We start from the raw sequence: 20,395 nt of genomic DNA on the forward strand, positions 1-20,395 counted from the left end.
TCGCAATACGTTGCGACACGTTGCGTGATGTTGCGAGTTGGACAGCTCTTGGGTCCTTGGTTAGGATTTGAACTGTTAGGTTTTTACCAGTTCCAGACTGTGAATCATACTGAAGATTAAATCTTAAATAATAACAGGCTATTTTAGAAAGAACGCAATTCAGATTAAAGATCAATCTACCTCAGCACTGTTTATGGTGCTACCACTGACCCCAGTTGTAACAATCCTACAGAGAATCTATCTGTTTATATATGCTGTATATATTTTTTCCTAAAAAATAAAATTCATTTTGTTGCAGAAAGGAATAAAAATCCTGAACTGAAAAATAATACAATGTTCATTTACAATTATGTATATGTCCAGTTGCCTCATAGATCTATCTAATTATCTTCTATTTGAGAATACAATATGAGTTAAACTTAAGATTATGCAGGATACGCGTGAAAGAGGTGGTCTTAAAATGCCTAATCTTAAATTATATTATGAAGCTGCTGCGTTGTCAGGAATAAGTGATTGGGTTAATTTGACACAAGGGAGATTATTAAATCTTGACGGCCACGACTTGTTATTTGGCTGGCATGCATATTTGTTGTATGATAAGAAGGTAGATAATGTGTTTAAAGTGCATATTTTAAGACAGGCATTGCTGAGAGTTTGGAAGAAGTATAGACACAAGTTAGACTACAAGATACCATTGTGGGCAATCCCAAAACATGTAATAGAAAACATAAATGTTGGCTTCAAACATGATGTGACTACGTACAAGGAGATCTTAAGCTTGGAGAGGAATGTCTGGTGTTTGAAGCCGTACAATCTTCTGCGAGATGAGAAGATCGTTCAAACTTGGTTTCAATATGGTCAATTACGGGCCAGGTGGAAAGAAGACCAGAAAATTGGTTTCTCAATGACTGATGAAAATTTGGTAAAGCAAATTAGAAACCAGGGTCCAGCACATATCAAACAGATTTATCTTGCATTGATAGACATTGATTCAGAAACAGAACTTGTTAAAGACTGTATGGGCTCAAAATATTCAGGAAGTTATTACAATGGACACTTGGGAAAAGATCTGGGTGAGGAATGTAAAATTTACACAAGCCCAAAATTTAAGGGAGAACTTTTATAAAATGTTTTATAGGTGGCATTTAGATCCTAAAAAGCTTGCAAGTATGTATCCGAACTATCAACCAAAATGTTGGAGATGTGGTGGCGAAGATGCAACGTATTTTCATATATGGTGGACCTGTAAAAAGGTTAAGGCTTTTTGGATATAAATTTGGTGGAATATGCAGAAGATCTTCAAGCAAAGGATAAAGTTTTGTCCGCAATTGTTCTTATTGGGTATAATTACAGACGCTACTGTTGTGGACATTAAGCTGATGTTGAATTTAATTACAGCAGCAAGACTTCTAATAGGACAATATTGGAAGAAGCAGGAACTCCCGACTATAGAAGAATGGACTTTAAAAGTTTCTAACCTGGCCGAAATGGCAAAGATTTCGGCTTATTTGAAAGATCACTCGCAACAACGTTATATTATGGAGTGGAAAAAGTGGATTGATTATATCCAGAACAAATATGGGACTAAAAAGTTTCATTTAGCATTTGAATAAGTTTTTTTTTCTTTGGTATATTAGTATCGCTTGTAGTCATCTCATATGAGCTAGAGTGCGATAGACTTAATAGTTTATTAGTTTAGTTTAGTTTAGTTTATTTGATTTATATACCGCCCTTCTCCTTGGTAGGGACTCAGGGCGGTTCACAGGGCATATATCAAAAAGAGAATACAAAAATTAAAAAAGGAATTAAACCCATGCCCAATAAAACAGTGGTACAAATTAAAAACAATTAAAAACCCATTAAAAACCCTATTGTTGTTAGCATATGGTTGTTTATGATTGTTTTTTGTTTTTTTACCTTGTACTTAGCTCTGGGAAGTCCGGGGGGGGAGGGGGGAGGGGGGAGGGATAGGGAGGGTTAGGTAGGGGTGGGTGGAGGGAGGGGGGAGGGATTGTTAAAGATAAAATGTATTGTAAAACTTTTCAATAAAAAAAGAGAATACAATATGTTTTGTGATGAATAGTACAGAGAGTTCTGTGCTTGGATCTACTCAGAAACACCTTGTTATAATTTCTTATTGCTTCCCTAACACAAAGGTGTATTGGGGGGGGGGGAAGACAAATATTCTTTAAGGAAGTGTCAACTGATGCAGCAGGCATAGTAATGTCTTCCCCCAAATATCTTTTTTTTTTGGCTTTGAATCTAAAGTGCACTGCATCTGTGTGAATAGTATCGGCTTTTCCTTGTCACTGTCACATTGTAATGTCATTTGTTTCCCTCCCACCTTGGCTGTGAGATTGCTGGATCTTAGCTTCAAGCTCTAGTCTCAGAAGCCTCATTGTTTGAAATGGACTAAGTCAGGTTCTCCAATTTCTCTACCTGCTCTAATTCTGTTTGATAAAAAAGAAAAGAAACTGGAGACAGTCTGAGGAGTAGAATTTGCTGCTTTTAAACAATAGGTTGGCCCAGGATATTGAGAATGTTCTTTTTTTATTATTCAATAATTTCTTTAGTGGTTTACAGTTTCCACTGAATCCCAAAGGAAGACTTTATGAGGAAATGCCTGCTGAGTTTTTTTTCCAATAATAGAACTGCTGTCACTAAGGCTGAAGAAAATAATTAATTAATTCCAATTTCTATGTCACCTACTCACTAGATTTGCGTTTCCCTGTAAAATCCAGAATAAGCATCCATCCAATATTACAGCTCACAGTTCAGAAAAGAATAAGAAAATAGAAAAAAAAATAGTAAATAAAGAAAAAAATAAGAATACAATAAAAAACTGTATATAAAGAACTTTGGCAGTTCAAGATTCACCAGCTCAAGGTTGACTCAGCCTTCCATTCTTCTCAGATTGTTGGGGGCAATAATTTGCTTAGAGAGAGCTGTAAAGCACTGTGAAGCAGTATTTATTTATTTATTTATTTGTTTGTTTGTTTATTTGTTTGTTTGTTTGTTTATTTATTTATTTATTTATTTATTTATTTATTTATTTTAATTCCATTTATATCCCGCCCTTCTCCGAAGACTCAGAGCGGCTTACAAGCTTAGCAGTAGCCTTCATTCTATGTATATGCCTGCTTATTAGGGCTTTCACACACCACAAGCGGCATTATTACAAAGTCAGCTTAATTGCCCCCAACAATCTGGGTCCTCATTTTACCTACCTCAGAAGGATGGAAGGCTGAGTCAACCTTGAGCCTGGTGGGACTCGAACCTGCACTAATTGCAGGCAGCTGGTGTTACTTAAGGAGGCATTAGCCCACTGCTCCACCAAGGCTCTTGTATATAAGTTGAAATGCTATTGCTGTTGCTATTTTTTTAACCAAATTACTTTCAATAAGCTACCTAATAGAATGCATACAAAACTGAGGATGCATGACTCCCAAGGAATTAAAAATTGGAAAATTTTATAACACGTTTTATGAAATAAAACTTATCATAAAGCATTTCATGACGTAATACAAAATGTCATAAAACATTTCCTATAGTCAATTCCTAATATTTGACTGTACTATACAGTTCAACATAGGTTCCTTTCAAGGCAGATACATATCTCAATATTGCCTGAATTTTTAAAACATTTCAAGCACATTAGAAGTTCTTCCATTGTCAAAGGCACTAAGGAATCTGGTAAGGAAATATTTCTGAAACAATGATTCAGTAGTCATGGATTGTCTAGTAATGTCTAGTAAATTTGATTCTTTTTATTTTTTTTCCTCACAAAATTCTTCAAAGCTTTAACAAGTTTATTTTGTAAATCTAATATAAAAAGTTTATCAGGCTTGGCTTGTTATTTGTTATCCCTTTTAATTATTAAGATATCAGTCAGTTTCTTTAGTATGGTCAGTGTAGCATTTTTTTCCTTCTTATTTTTAAATCCTCTTTTTTTCAGTCTTAGATCTGTCTGGTAAAACCTGTTTCTCTTCCACTGCATCTTTAACAGTCTATCTATAAGGGCAGACATTTTTTAAATTAACTCCTGGGTCTATTTTTCAAAAATATTTCTTTAATATGTTGAATGTTAACATATTTTGCTTCCTTCGGTATTAGTAAATCAAATTTAAGTGTTGTCCTTTAATTGTAATCTTTAATTCCTTCTAGTTCCCTCTAGTGTTCAACCTTCAAAATCTCATCTTATCATGTTTTTCTTAAGAATCCAAGCATTTACCTTTTGCCCATCTGTAACTTTTAAAATCAGAGTTTTAACCACTCTTTTGCTTTTATTCCAGAAATATTTTAAAATCCTTAAACTTGTATTTAAAACTTTTTTCACTAATGATTGTAGGAAACTCACTCAGTACTGTAAAAATCTATCATTCCTAATAATTGAAAAGCAATTAACAAACAATTTTTGCAAATGGTTGGAAAACGAAGTATATGAGTCTAAGTGTACTGAGACTGTTGTCTTGAAGTTCCCCTCATGTAAGTCCTCTCCTACTTTGGGGAGGAATTACAAAGAGCTGCTCTACTCAATGAGTAAGTGAACACCTGTCCAGCCTAGACGAGTTCAAATCACCAGGACCAGATGGATTACACCCCAAGGTTCTCAAGGAACTGGCAGACGTGATCTCAGAACCACTGAACTATATTTTTCAAAGATCCTGGAGCACTGGGGAACTACCAGAGGACTGGAAGAGAGCTGATGTAGTTCCCATATTCAAAAAAGGGGAAAAAATAGATCCAGGAAACTACAGACCTATCAGCCTGACCTCAATACCTTGGAAGATTCTGGAAAAGATAATCAAACAACAAATCAGCGAACACCTTGATGCAAACAAAGTCATCACTAAAAGTCAACATGGGTTTGTCAAAAACAAATCATGCCAGACAAATCTTATTACATTCTTTGACCAAGTGACAAAATCAGTGGACCAGAGGAATGCTGTAGATATAATTTACTTGGACTTCAGTAAGGCATTTGATAAAGTAGATCACAACCTACTACTTGATAAAATAGAAAAATGTGGGTTAGATAGCATCACCACCAGATGGATTCGTAGCTGGCTGACCGGCCGTACTCAGCGTGTGGTCCTCAATGGAACTGCATCTACATGGAAGGCAGTGTGTAGTGGGGTGCCCCAGGGCTCTGTTCTGGGCCCAGTGCTCTTCAACATCTTCATTAATGATTTGGATGAGTGGATAGATGGGGAACTCATCAAATTTGCAGACGACACCAAGCTGGCAGGAATAGCCAATACTCCAGAAGATAGGCTTAAGATACAGGAGGATCCGGACAGACTTGAACACTGGGCGCTATCTAACAAAATGAAATTCAATGGTGAAAAAAGTAAGGTTCTACATTTAGGCAGGAAAAATCAAATGCACAGGTATAGTATAGGTGGTACCTTGCTCAATAATAGTAACTGTGAGAGGGATCTCGGAGTCCTAGTAAACAATCACTTCAATATGAGCCAGCAGTGTGCTGCAGCTGCGAAAAAAGCCAACACAGTGCTAGGCTGCATTAACAGAGGGATAGAATCAAGATCAAGTGAAGTACTAATACCACTTTACAATGCTTTGGTAAGGCCATACATGGAATACTGCATCCAGTTTTGGTCACCACGATGTAAAAAAGATGTCGAGACTCTAGAAAGGGTACAGAGAAGAACAACAAAGATGATTGGGGAACTGGAGGCTAAAACATATAGGGAACAGTTGCTGGAATTGGGTATGTGTAGTTTAACGAAGAGAAGGGTGAGGGGTGACATGATAGCAGTGTTCCAATATCTCAGGGGCTGCCACAAAGAAGAGGGAGTCAAGCTGTTCTCCAAAGCACCTGAAAGCAAGACAAGAAGCAATGGATGGAAACTAGTCAAGGAGAGTAGCAACCTAGAACTAAGGAGAAACTTCCTGACAGTTAGAACAATTAACCAGTGGAACAACCTGCCTCCAGAAGCGGTGAATGCTCCAAAACTGGAAGTTTTTAAGAAGAGACTGGACAGCCATTTGCCTGAAATGGTATAGGGTTTCCTGCCTGAGCAGGGGGTTGGACTAGACCTCCAAGGTCCCTTCCAACTTATTATTATTATTATGTCTCTTAATTCCACCATAATTGCCAGCTCCAATTTAGAGGACACATCTTCAATTCACCATTTCTTCTCCAATTCTTATTCCACAAAATAAATATGTTGGAGTTGAATGCTGCAGTCGAAGATACTTAACCTCAATCTCAGAGACCACATTCCAGTTATACCTTTCAGATAAAGCTGAATAGAAGAAAAATCTACCATACCTTTTAAATCCTTTCAGGAGTTTCATCTAAGGACAAGCTTAATTCTAAAATAGGGCAGTCAAATATTAATTTATTTACTAATTTGTTTCTTTATTATCAACTGTTGTATGTACGGTTTTTGGACAGAAAAATGAGAGTATATATACATGTAGCACAATAAAATAAAATTAGGAACTAAAATGCTCAGAGAATGCAATCCACTGTACTATATAATTCTGCTTCTATGTATATCTAGGGAGCGAGAGAGGGATTACATATTTTGTGATGTTCCCTTACCTTTAACAATTTCTGAAAAATAAAAAAAAAACATAACAGCATTCACATGGTTAACCATTTTTGAAGTGACAGGGTTTGAAGAGTACAGGATAAAACATTCAAAACACTATTCTTTTCTATGTTACAATTTTTCTACCATCTCATGCTGACCCTATTCAGCTCTGATTATGAAGGCACCTTTAAAATCTCCATTTGGAAATTGGGAATAAAACTTCCACTTTTCTCACTCTTGAAACGCTGGAATTATTCATAAAATAAAGTGTCATGGGTAAACCCTCATAAAATAGAATGTCACATTTTAAATGTTTATCTATATCCATGGAAGTAGACTACAGGCACAGCAGGAAGAATGAAAAGCTTTTTTCCTGATTTGATGGCTTGGTGTTATGGATTTATCAGTAAAGATAGGACCTATATCTCACTGCTGAAATGGTAGATAGCCTCTCTAGATTCAATCTAAGCTAGAGCTGATGGTATCTTTCTATTTCAGATTTAGGACACTGTGATCCATTTGCTAGATATCCGATCTGGACCTTGGTCTACAAACTGCTTCTTCCTAATATACGCTGCCCATGTTTATTCAGTTCAGCCAACTGAGTATTAAGGAGTTATTGCAGCTGATTCTCACAGGCTGCCTAAGCAACTGGACTCCAATTGTTTGGCAGGGTCTCAAAAGAGCCCTCTGCATGTGATGAAGGGAGCAATTAACGCTGATGAACAATGTTGATGTAATAATTACTAGAGTCAATATGGCCTCTTTAATGGCAGCAATTTAAAGGACAGTTGAACCCATACAGTATTAGAAATAACCCAGGAACCAGCAGCTGTGCTTGTTGGAATCCCTGATCAGTTTATGGCACTATCTCCAATTGCTGCATTTTAGATTTCTATGCAAGTTTGATCCAAAAGCTGTAAAGTAAAATATAGTCTCTTCATTAATTGAGAAAGTATGATGATGTAATGTCTATTGCTCAGCATAAGCATTCCTTTTGCCAATTAGCCAAGTGTTAGCACAACTATTACTGACAATTAAACAGTTAAGATCAGGTGTTTCTTTCAGGTAATGAGCCTTAAGTAAGCTAAATTGCAAGATTTTAAATTTTAATTTTAAAACTATTTAGCCCCTAAATTCCCATATAATCTTCTATCTAAGTCATCAGTGTCAAACTCGCCATGTCGCGTAACGTGTCGCGACGTATCACGACTCTTTTTGCATTGCCGGCAATGGGGTGGGCGTTGCTTCAGTATGATGAAACTGGCCTGTGGCCTGGCAGTTTGACGCTCCTGATAAGTATATTCTTTCATACCTATTATGGATCTCCTTCTTTTGGAAAGTCCCCTCACTTTCCATCAGAAAAGGATTAAAATATATTTTCTCAAACATTTTATTTCTAGGTTTCGCCAGGTTTCATACAACAAGCAGTTTAGAGGTGAGCTACAGCAAAGAATGGATTAAATAATAATAGATCTTAGACTAATTTTTCTCTCTCAGGCAAGCAGTGTTGTTGTGATGAGAAAAGGAAACCACTTCCGCCCATCCCAACTCTGCTTGCCCCATCATAATCACAAAGGTGGCATGGGAGTAACAATGCAAGGCCCATGATTTCTAGGCTTCTATATTATATCAGGACACAAATCTGAAAAGGCAGGGATTTGCTTTGTGAGAGCAGGGCACATGTTTTATAGAATCACGTGAAGTACTAATACCACTTTACAATGCCTTGGTAAGGCCACACCTGGAATACTGCATCCAGTTTTGGTCACCACGATGTAAAAAAGATGTCGAGACTCTAGAAAGGGTACAGAGAAGGGCAACAAAGATGATTGGGGGACTGGAGGCTAAAACATATCGGGAACGGTTGCTGGAATTGGGTATGTGTAGTTTAATGAAGAGAAGGACTCTTCATTAAACTGACATGATAGCAGTGTTCCAATATCTCAGGGGCTGCCACAAAGAAGAGGGAGTCAAGCTATTCTCCAAAGCACCTGAAAGCAGGACAAGAAGCAATGGATGGAAACTAGTCAAGGAGAGAAGCAACCTAGAACTAAGGAGAAACTTCCCGACAGTTAGAACAACTAACCAGTGGAACAACCTGCCTCCAGAAGTGGTGAATGCTCCAACACTGGAAGTTTTTAAGAAGAGACTGGCCAGCCATTTGTCTGAAATGGTATAGGGTTTCCTGCCTTAGCAGGGGGTTGGACTAGATGACCTCCAAGGTCCCTCCCAACTTATTATTATTATTATTATTATTATTATTATTATTATTATTATTATTATTATTATTATTATTATTATTATTATTATTATTATTATTATTATTATTATTGTAGAAACAGATGCCCACATTCTCCTTTTCTCATTAGAGGACTTTCCGTTTATTGTTCATTCTTCCTTATATTCTATTCCTCTAAAATTCTAGCCTAACTAGGAAGAATTCTATAATTAATTCTAGGGATGTTTTCATCAGCATGCATAATTCTGGTTTAGTAACTTGTAGGGCTGCTTTCTAAACAAAGTGAGCCTGCTAGCTCCAGAGTTCTTCCTTCCCTCCTCCCTTCCTGGGCTTAATTACCTTACTTGTGACTGATTTTTCTCCTCTGAGATGGAGGAGGAGCTGAGGGACTACATTAACAGAGTTGGCAATTGAAATACAACCTAGAACTTTCTATTTCTTTTTACTTGTAAGCCACCCAGAATCACCAAGGTGTTAGGAGGCCTGAAATTAAATTAAAAACAGACTAATTTCTTGAACCATGCGCTTCACCAGGGTGAGAAGCCAACCAAGGTTTTACTCAGATTCTTTAAGCTCAACAAGGTAGATAAAATTCTGGCTGAGGAATTCTGGGAGTTGAAGTCCACAAGCCATAAAAGGGCCAAGTTTGAAGACCCATGGCATATAGGAAGTCTTGTTTTCCTCCATAGGGCCCCTTCCAGATCTGTTGGATTACAGCCCTCCAGAAATCCCAATCAGCCCTCTGGCTTGGAATACTGGGAACTATAGATCAATACCCTTGAAAAGTATCATATTAATGAATACTGAAATAAAAGATATAAGTTGTAGCCGATATGAAGTATCTCTGCCAGTGTTGGTGGCTCTTGGCTGAATGGATATCTAATCTAGATAGTTTTATCTTCCAACTGATTGATTATGAATATGAAACATGCCATAATACAAGTGCATTATGAACTGAGATGGTTTTTTTTAGTCAAAATTGATCTGTACAGAATGAAGACTGGGATTCTACATGTATGTTATTAAATTCAGGGTGACTGGACTGCTTTGAGAGCACAGAAATTTAGCAATATGAATCATTTACTCTCCATTAAATATGCAACACATCATCTGATCTAAGCACCTTTCTTGGTGAGATTTTTTCTGTTTGGGTTGCTTCTCTCAGCTGTTTCTTTATATATGTGCTGTCACTTTATAGGGAATTGAATTCCCAGAGACTTTCAGCTACTGTATAGATGGTGCTGAAAATCACAATTTCCCAAGGACAACAGTGAAGAAGGTACACACAGGACAATCAGCACAAATATAGCAAGATCACAAATCATAAGAGATCTCTCAGAAACAACCTCTCTTTCTCCCTCCAATCTGCTCATTAAACTGTAAAATAAATACTAAGATGATTTCCAATTATGATAAGGGGAATTTGTACAGAACTACTTGGAATCAGAATTCAGAACAAGGGTGCTTCAGAACTGATCAAATCACTTGTTTCTTTACTGGCTAAGTAGAATTAGGCAGTAACTTCTTTCCTTCTCCTCAATCACTGGATAAATGTTACTATACAACAGCAGCAGCAACAACAACAACAACAAATATCCATAAACATGCAAGCAGAGGCAGCAGTTAGGGAGCTGTTAACTGTAAGAGAATCCATAACATTACATTTGTTGACAGACACTGATATATCCTTTATAATATATTAATGGATTTATCATGACTACATCATAGTCATGTATTCTTCTTTGACTAACAATCACTTAGTGATTGTTTGAACTTACAACAGCACTGAAATAGTTACTTAGGACTGACTGTCACAGGATATAAGGTGTTCCAAGTAAAGCCTTTTGCAATTGACTGATCATGATTTTGTTAGCGCTGATAGTGTTCAAGTGGTGCTCCAGATGTTTTGGGATTACAGCCAAGGCACATAGTACTATTGATACTATCTTTGCTTTCTTTTGCTGCAGTCATTTTACATCTATTTGCAGGTCTTTGTGTGTGTGTATGTGTATGTATGATTTCCTCCAGTTTTTTCTGTTTTGCTCTGCTGTCTCCAGGTCTTGCAGTGTCCACTATCCAGATTTTTTTGTATTTCTTATCAACAATTGTTAAATCTGGGGTGTTGCATGGCAGATGGTTGCCTGTTTGAATTCTAAAATCCCAGAGCAATGGGATTGTAATAGGAAGTGGTGTAGAAGCATATTTCAATAAAGCAATGAGGAGTAGAACAGGGAAGAGATAAATTGGACTATATCCCCATAGATGCTCAGGGACCTTAATGAGCAGCTGCCTCAAGAATCCTATTTAAATATTATGAATGGGAAACAAATTCTTCATCACTTTTCTTTTAATTCTTATTATTCCTTTGTGTACCAAAATAACTTGTTTGACTTAAGATAGTAAGCCCCTTAAATGGGTGAGGAGGAGTGATGGAAAAGGCATTTTCTGTTCTCTTTCATGCATCAAACATATTGTGCCTCTTTGGTTAAAGGCAGAGTGATTCTCCTTCCCTGAAACTTCCTAGCTTTGTGTTTATACTGATGCACTCTGAGCTTTCAGAAAGAGCCTAAGCAAGTTCTGATGTATGATTGATGTAAACAATCGGATATGCTGCTATTATAATAATCACAAATGTGGTGTTGTAGATGATCATCATATTGCAGATTATTGGTTTTATCCAAAAGTTAAACTGCTATTATCAAAATGCCTTCATACAAATATGTTCAGATCAAGAAAACAGACATTTTCATGCAGTCCGTAGCTTCACTTTATAATTTGCTACCATATGATATTGGATTGGACTGCTTTAAAAATTGATTAGACAGATTCAGGGAAGATAAGGCTGGGAATTGCTATACACCAAGATAGCAATATCAATAACCTGCCTCCAAATTGGAGACAAAATGCTTCCCAGTACTGGTGGTTGGAGCAGATGCGAGGGAGGGTGCCACTGTTCTCATGTATTGAGTAGGGCCTTTCCTTAGGCAACTACACAGTGGCTACACAATGTGAAACTAAATGAGCTGTTCACAGAAACCAGTACCACCCTTCTTAAACTATCACTCCAAAGACTCCACCATATCTCATGAGCTGCACACCTTCACTTTCTTTCTAGCCAAACCACATCACTCAGAAAGAAGGATGTGGTGGTTCAGGTGGTGATAGAGACAGCTCCTTCTCCCCTTTGCTTATTCTTGGATTCCAGAGATTCCAGATGTTTTCTAGAGGGTGGGTTTTCCCCCCTCCCTTCTAAGTAGCCTGAAAAGTACTTTTTCAAAAGGCAACTGGACTAAGGTGTTTTTTTTCCCTCAAGGAAGAAAAAGACATTTCACATCTCATCCAAGAAGCTCCATCAGTTCGAAGTAAAAATCTGCACAGAAGCTGCACAGGTTTCTTTGGGGGAAGCCCCCTCTAAAGAGTTCAGAAAGCAAATCACTTTGGCCTGTCTGGCTCTAAATCTATTCTTCTCAAAGTCCGAGAGTGCCTGGGTGCTAACTGAAATGGCAGAGGAGGATGATATATTTTCTAAGGGTATGCAGTGCACTCTGATGCAAACATTCAGCTCAGTTGTAAAGTGGTTCTTCTTGCAAGCTTCCCAGGTTTTATTTGTTCCATTGAGAGCAAGGACTTGATTGGATCAATCACATGTACAAGTACTCTCCCAGAGGTAAGATTGGATTTAATGGCAGCAATAACTCTCCCCTTTCACTGAACCACGTCTGCTTCATTAAATATAATTTTACCAGTGTGGGGGGAATGGAAGGCAAGCTTGGTTCAAATTCTATCTTCCCTAGGAAGGCTGAGCCAAATCTACCTTCAAGGGTTATTGTGTAGATCAAATGGAATAATAAGAATCCACCTTGCTGTTTGATGGAAGTGTTCGATATGAACTAACAAAAATAAATTGCTTCCAATTTTGCTATTTTCTTTTCCCAGACTCAAAATCAGAGAAAGAGGTCCCTGGAGTCGGGTACATTTAAATACATAATAATAAATCAGGCTTGGGGAAAATGCCCGTGGTCGTTGCAATTCATTGATTTGCTCTTGGGTGAAACTGCATGTAATACAATTTGATTTCTAAAGGAAATATGTCACCTTCTCCTTGGTGCATGCATAAAAAGGTATCTGATTTCTAAGGGACTCTAGCAAGGGGACCATACAGGGAGTGAGATTCAGTTAAGGAATAATAAACTCTTTTTTTTACCCTTTTCTAAATTAGCCATCATGTCCCTAAAGATGTTTTGTGTTCGACAATCAGTCCACTTAACTCTAACAAAGCAGACAGATCTAGCAATCCCACAATAAGCTCAGCTAATGACAGCTGAAATTACAAAACCAGCCCTGCTTCCCAATAGCCCAGACTTTCTTCAACATCTCTCCTCAATCATTTCTATGCTTGCCACTGCTCTCTGTGGGAAAGAGCTGTGGCAAAGGGTACTTGAACCCTTGCCAAAAGCCAAATGCATTGTTACACTACCTTTGAAAATGGTTATTCTTAACACCAGCCTGTTTGAAGGGAGGGGCATGAGACAAGCAGGTAAGTGGTAAAGCTGAGCCCAGCAGTAAATGCAAGCTGGGTGAATTGTTCCTCTATCTTGATTATGCATTTAATGGCATTTCTAAGCCCATCTATCTTTTGTTTTCTTTCATTTTTTTTAAACTAGAGCTAGGATGTGTAATCTTGCCCCTATTCAGATACCATGTGGTTTCTATTCTCTCTCCCAGTTTTAATTATGTGTCCATCGCTGCGCCTTCTTCAAGCTGGCAGACTCTCCGAGATTCATAATTTCAGTCTGACACCATAGTAACCACTTAGTTTTTGATTCTGGACTCTAATGTCATCACTGGCTGGTCTTGAACAGAGCTAGGAGAGAGGGTATAATTTGAAAGCAGCATCATATAGAAATGGCAATTATTTCCCCATTTCAGAGGGAGATGTACACAAAAGGTCACTGCTGGTCAGGGTGCTCAATATCAGTTTCTGAATAGTGGAAGACTGGGTCTTCCCATTTATTATTTATTTTCCTCTGCCATGTCCTGATTGTTCCTTCTTTATCCATGCCAGAAAGAGAAGCAGAAAGCAACCATGCTCCCCCCCTCCCGCCAGTGCTGGCATTAAGTTCCTCATTATTGGTAAAGGATACTCCTCTTAGTATTGTTGTGGAGGCTCCTTAAGAGTGCTTTTTAGCACCTGCTGCCCAGGTTTAGCTAAGGAAGGGGGGCACATTAAACCCTGTTTGTTGTAAGCACCGTCAGAGCAGGGAAACCTACTTTGGAAGGAAGGGAGAAAGAGCCATTTTGTGCATTCTGAAATGTACACCAAAGAAATCGACACACTGTGCAGCCACTTTTCCTTAAAAAAAGGGAAAGAAAAAAGACCACTCTCCCTTTTTTAGGCAGGAAACATAAAGCATAAATCTTAAATCAGTCTTAATACAGTTGGGCGGGATGGCGGGGGGGGGAGAGACCCAAACATCTGCAACTGCAAGAAAAGAAGAGGGACCAATAAAGGAGAATATTTGTAGCTCAGGGTTGAAATGAGGGGTCCTTGGTTCTCTCTGAGCTTGGTTGTGGGAGGAGGATCAAAGAGGAGAGAGAATCCCACCCTCCCATTTCATCAACCCAGAGCATATCTGCATATACTGTTTGAGCTGTTCCTTTCCTGTGCTCATGGCAACTTAAATCTAAACTGGTTTAAGAAAATCCCAGTTAAACTGAGCATTTTGGCAACAGGTAGCAAGGTATTCAGTTAGGATGCCAGGCTACCATGGTACCCCGGTAGATAATTCATCTGCTTCTACATCCTCCCATGGTTCACAAAATTTCATTTTAATGTATGCTGATTAGTGTACATTTAAAGTGACAATAAAGTTATTATTCTATTCTATTCTATTCTATTCTATTCTATTCTATTCTATTCTATTCTATTCTATTCTATTCTATTCTATTCTATTCTACTCTACTCTACTCTACTCTACTCTACTCTACTCTACTCTCTCTACTCTGGATTATCTGGACCCCTACCAATCGGGTTTCAGGCCCGGGTACAGCACGGAGACGGCATTGGTCGCTCTGGTGAATGATCTCTGGAGGGCGCGGGATAGGGGACATTCCTCTATCCTAGTCCTATTAGACCTCTCAGCGGCTTTCGATACCATCGACCATGGTATCTTGCTGCGGCGTCTCAGGGGATTGGGAGTGGGAGGCACAGTTCTTCAGTGGTTCTCCTCCTATCTCCTGGGACGCTCGGAGTCGGTGTTGGCAGGGGGGCAGAGATCGGCCCCTAGGTCTCTCGTTTGTGGAGTTCCTCAGGGGTCGGTTCTCTCGCCTCTCCTGTTCAACATCTATATGAAACCGCTGGGTGAGATCATTCGTGGTTTTGGAGTTGGGTATCATCAGTATGCCGATGATACCCAACTTTTCTTTTCGACCCCAAACCACCCCAGTGATGCCCTCGCCGTGATGTCCCGTTGCCTGGAGGCGGTTCGGGTCTGGATGGGGAGGAACAGACTTCAGCTCAACCCTGACAAGACTGAGTGGCTGTGCATTCCGGCATCCCGGGACATTCCAAATGTTCCATCTCTTTCTATGGGGGGTGAGCTCTTACCCCCCGTGGATAGGGCTCGCAACTTGGGAGTCCTTCTAGATTCGCGGCTTACTTTGGAAGAGCATATAGTGGCCGTGACTAGGGGGGCTTTCGCCCAGGTTCGCCTGGTGCGCCAGTTGCGGCCCTATCTAAACCGGGATGCCCTGTGTACAGTCACTCATGCGCTCGTGACCTCTCGCCTTGACTACTGTAATGCTCTCTACATGGGGCTTCCCTTGAAGACCACTCGGAGGCTCCAACTGGTACAGAATGCGGCCGCGAGAGTTGTCTTGGGAGTTTCCCGGTACTCCCATGTTACACCTTTGCTCCGCGAGCTGCATTGGTTACCAGTTGTCTTTCGGGTGAGGTTCAAGGTGTTGGTTACGATCTTTAAGGCCCTACATGGCATGGGTCCGGGTTACCTCAGGGACCACCTGCTGCCGGCATCGACTCCCCTCCGCCCTGTGCGTTCCCACAGAGAGGGCCTCCTCAGGGTGCCGCCAGTCAGGGAATGTCGACTGGTGGCCCCCAGGGGGAGGGCCTTCTCTGTGGGGGCCCCGGCTTTATGGAATCAATTGCCGGTGGAGCTCCGGATGGCACCAGACCTTCGAACTTTCCGTCGGGGCCTGAAGACACATCTGTTCGAATTAGCTGGTCTGGCCTGATGGGGATTATGGGTTTTTTAATTGTTTTTAATCTGTACTACTGTTTTATTGGGCAAGGGTTTAATTCTTTTTTAATTTTTGTATTGTGTTTTTTGGTTTTTTATATATGCCCTGTGAACCGCCCTGAGTCCTACCAAGGAGAAGGGCGGTATATAAATCAAATAAACTATAACTATAACTATAACTACTCTATTCTATTCTATTCTATTCTATTCTATTCTATTCTATTCTATTCTATTCTATTCTATTCTATTCATTTTCCAGGAAAGCAATAACTAATACATGCACATGCACAAAGTTATAACAAAAAAATTCGCGTACATATATGGACAACAAGTAGTTTTAAAAGTTGGGGGTTTTTTTTGTTTCATTTAATTTGTTTTGTTTTGTTTTTAGAGTTACCCTTACCATGTGCTATAGGAGCAAAAAGAACCTATAAGCTATTTCAGAACTAGATATGAATCCTTCTACCTCAGAGGATTGCAAAAACAGTAAAAACATGCAGCATTAGATTTTATTTATTTTTTTAGAAAAAAAGGGAAAAAAAAAACAGCACAGGAAAATATAGGAAGCTTAGGGAAAGCAAAACAGTAATAATATTCTGTTTTGTTTTGTTTTTAAATCACCCCAGATTTTGAATGAGCAACCTTCTATTTGCAAGATAAGATTTATAGCCATTGTGTTATTATAGCTTTTAAGAAAAAAAGACAATTCTAAAAGATGTTGAAGAGCATGGTAAATATTAACTCAGTTAAAGTGATGTTTTTGACTCTGCAAAGTATGCAGTGAACTATAGAACAAGCAGACACAGGGTATCCAAGCTGACAGAAGCCTCAAGGCATAGGAACATGTAAATCAGAAGTAGTGCAGAACAATGCACCTTTAGGTCACATTAACTGTCCATGGGGGATTAATAGAAAATGACATTCTTTGTTTCTGCCCTTCATAAAGGGAGGATTGCCCATTCAGACCATAAGGTGCTGCAAGTAAACCCAGAAGCAGCTTGAACAACAAAAATACCGTATCATGTTTCACCTTGTAGCCAAGTCCCAGGAATGAATTCCCGTTGCAAATTGGAATTAGCTCAGAATTATTGAAAACAAATGTTTTCATATTGGTAGGGCTCTTTTGTAGATAGAATGAGACAGGCAAAACATAATTCTAGATTTTAATAAATAATCTAATCCCCATAAATGGAATAGTTCTTTAGAACAATCTCTTGGCATATCCTGCTCTTGCTGACAATAGGTTAATCAGCAGGAGACAACAAACGCACAACAGCATGCACAATGCTAAATTCTCTGTTCAGTTTATTGTTTCAAGCAATAGATTGTTTAATTGGGCTTTTTCTTAGTTTTCAACAGATATGCTAATTCTCCAAAAGATAAGAAGTGATTTTTCTTTCCCATTTTAATCACATACGAAGATCCATTAATGGAGGTTATTATTTGGATTACCACTATGTTATTTGGTAAATTTTAGAAAAAAACATTTCTTACTCTGATTGTATATAAAAGTTCCATGCATACTAATTGCTGGCTGGCTGGCTATGTGCACAGATCCAGAAATTGGGCTATACTGCTTCTCATTTTTTGTGTTTTTAGATTTTTATTCTACCTTTTAAATATATTATATACAATCCAAAGCAATGAAAATACCTAATACTCCTTTGTGAAGGCACAGAAATTCATAACACACAATGCCCAAAGCAGCTGCTCGAGTCAGACAGTTAATACACACCCATAAGAAAAAGATGTGTGCATTGAGTCACATAGGGCAGAGGTTCCCAACCTTTTGGGCACCAGGGACCAATTCCGTGGAGAGAGGTTTTTTGTGGACCAGGGGGGTGTGGTTTTGTGTGCTGCCTGCATCCCACGGATAGGGCTTTTCTTGTTTGTGTGGGCCAGTTGCTGGCATGCTGCGGCCCGTTACTGGTCCACAGACCAGGGGTTGGGGACCCCAACATAGGAACTGAGATTACCTCACTCCTTCCCTTTGCTGGGGACAGAAGACAACTTTGTCCTTTCACCCTTCTGGCAGAATGCCAGATAAGTGTATAGACTTGCAGCCTCTTTTTAAAGTCTGAATTTAGTTGTTTGTTCGTTAATCAAATTCATTTGCCACCCATCTTGTGGTTTAAGGCAACTCTGAGAATATAAGGTTAAAAATCTAGGAAAAGAACCAGGGACCATTTTGCTTCAGGAATCCCACTTTTTTGTGGCATACTAACAGATTGCCCCAATCTGCCCATTTCTGTGGGGGAAGGGGCTATATAAGCAAACTATTAAAGAAGGAAATATTGCCATGCCTAAAAATCAACTGCAATTTAAAAAAAACAATAAAAATAGATCTGCACCAAAACACTCTAAATACCCATTGAAACAAAATCATTTTGAGGTGTTAACGAAGAGATGGGATGAATTGAATCTCCAGAGAAGCATGTTTCAGAAAATAGGGGCCACTAACAAGGAGTTTTAATGCTGGTACCAAACCTTTTTAACCTCTGGTAGGGAGGGAGAGAGAAATGGCAAAGCAAATTGATGCTGAAACCCAATCAGAAGAATCCTGAATAGAAAGGTGTTCCCTGAATCATATAAAATAAGGCTTGAAAATGATAATGGAGATGATCTAGTCAAATTCTTTATCCAATGTAGGAATTTATTACTCATCCAATCTCCGTTTTAATTTTTATAATCAAGGAGACTGTGGTACCTCCTCAGGCAAACTGTTCCAGCATTGAGCAGTTATGTTTGCATGTCCCCATGCCCAAATCTGCTTCCTTTTAAATGAAACCTTTTGCTTCTTGTTCTGCTTCTAAAAAAATTCTGAAAAAGGCTGTCCTAGCTTCTACAGGACAGCCCTAGCCATTAAAGAAAATAAGGGAAAATTATCATGTTTTCCCCACAATCATCACTTCTTCAAGTGAAACATATAGCAGTACTTCATATAGTCCTCATAATCTGCAAGGAAAATAGTTTTCCCTTTTATTTCTAATGATTTCTACTCAGAAATAAATCCTACTAAATTGAGTGTGACCTTCATCCTTCAGTGGATAGACAATGGCTTAAATAATAGTGAACATCAGGTAACTCAGTGTAGGATTTCATTGATATTACTTGATTTCCAGTCATAACCTGTGCTGTGTGTAAATGTGTTTGATAGCATATTCCCTGAAAACACCATGCTCTGTGTGCATGCCATACATCAGAAATTAATTCTTTGATTAGTAAAATGCAAATTTCTTGCCCCAGTCCACATAGATTTTGCTATATTAAATAAAACACCCCTATTCTCTACATCCCCTTCATTGATTACTGCCTTGTTGTGGCGAAGGGGTTTGCGTAATTCAATGAAGCTATGAGCTATGCTGTGCAGGGCCACCCAAGACGGACAGATCATAGCAGAGTTCTGACAAAATGTGATCCACTGGAGAAGGAAATGGCAACCCATTCCAGTATCTTTGCCATGAAAACCCTATGGACAGTACCAAAAGGCAAAAGGATATGACATTGGAAGATGTGCTCCTCAGGTCGGAAGGCGTCCAATATGCTACTGGGGAAGAGCAGAGGGCTAGTACTAGTAGCGCCAAAAAGAATGAAGCGACTGGGCCAAAGCTGAAAGGATGCTCAGCTGTGGATGTGTCTGGTGGTGAAAGGAAAGTCCGATGCTGTAAAGACTTTTTCTCCATAGGAACCTGGAATGTAAGATCCATGAATCAAGGAAAGCTGGACGTGGTCAAAAAAGAGATGACAAGACTGAACATCGACATCTTATGTATCAGCGAACTAAAATGGACAGGAATGGGTGAATTTAATTCAGATGACCATCAGGTATACTACTGCGGGCAAGAATCCCTCAGAAGAAATGGAGTAGCCTTCATAGTCAATAAAAGAGTAGGAAAAACAATACTGGGATACAATCCTCAAAATGACAGAATGATCTCAGTTCGAATCCAAGGCAAACCATTCAATATCACAGTAGTCCAAGTCTATGCCCCAACCACCGGTGCTGAAGAGGATGAAATTGACCGGTTCTATGAAGCCCTACAGCACCTTATAGAACTAACACCAAAAAATGATGTCCTTATCATCATGGGGGATTGGAATGCTAAAGTAGGAAGCCAAAAGATAACCGGAATAACAGGCAAGTTTGTCCTTGGAATACAAAATGAAGCAGAGCACAGGCTGATAGAATTTTGTCAAGAGACTACGATGCTCATAGCAAACACTCTTTTCCAACAACCCAAGAGATGGCTCTACACATGGACATCACCAGACGGTCAACACAGAAATCAGATTGACTATATGCTCTGCAGCCAAAGATGGAGGAGCTCTATACA

Source organism: Vipera ursinii (assembly GCF_947247035.1).
Source record: "Vipera ursinii genome assembly, chromosome: 2".
In the NCBI taxonomy this organism is placed as follows: Eukaryota; Metazoa; Chordata; class Lepidosauria; order Squamata; family Viperidae; genus Vipera; species Vipera ursinii.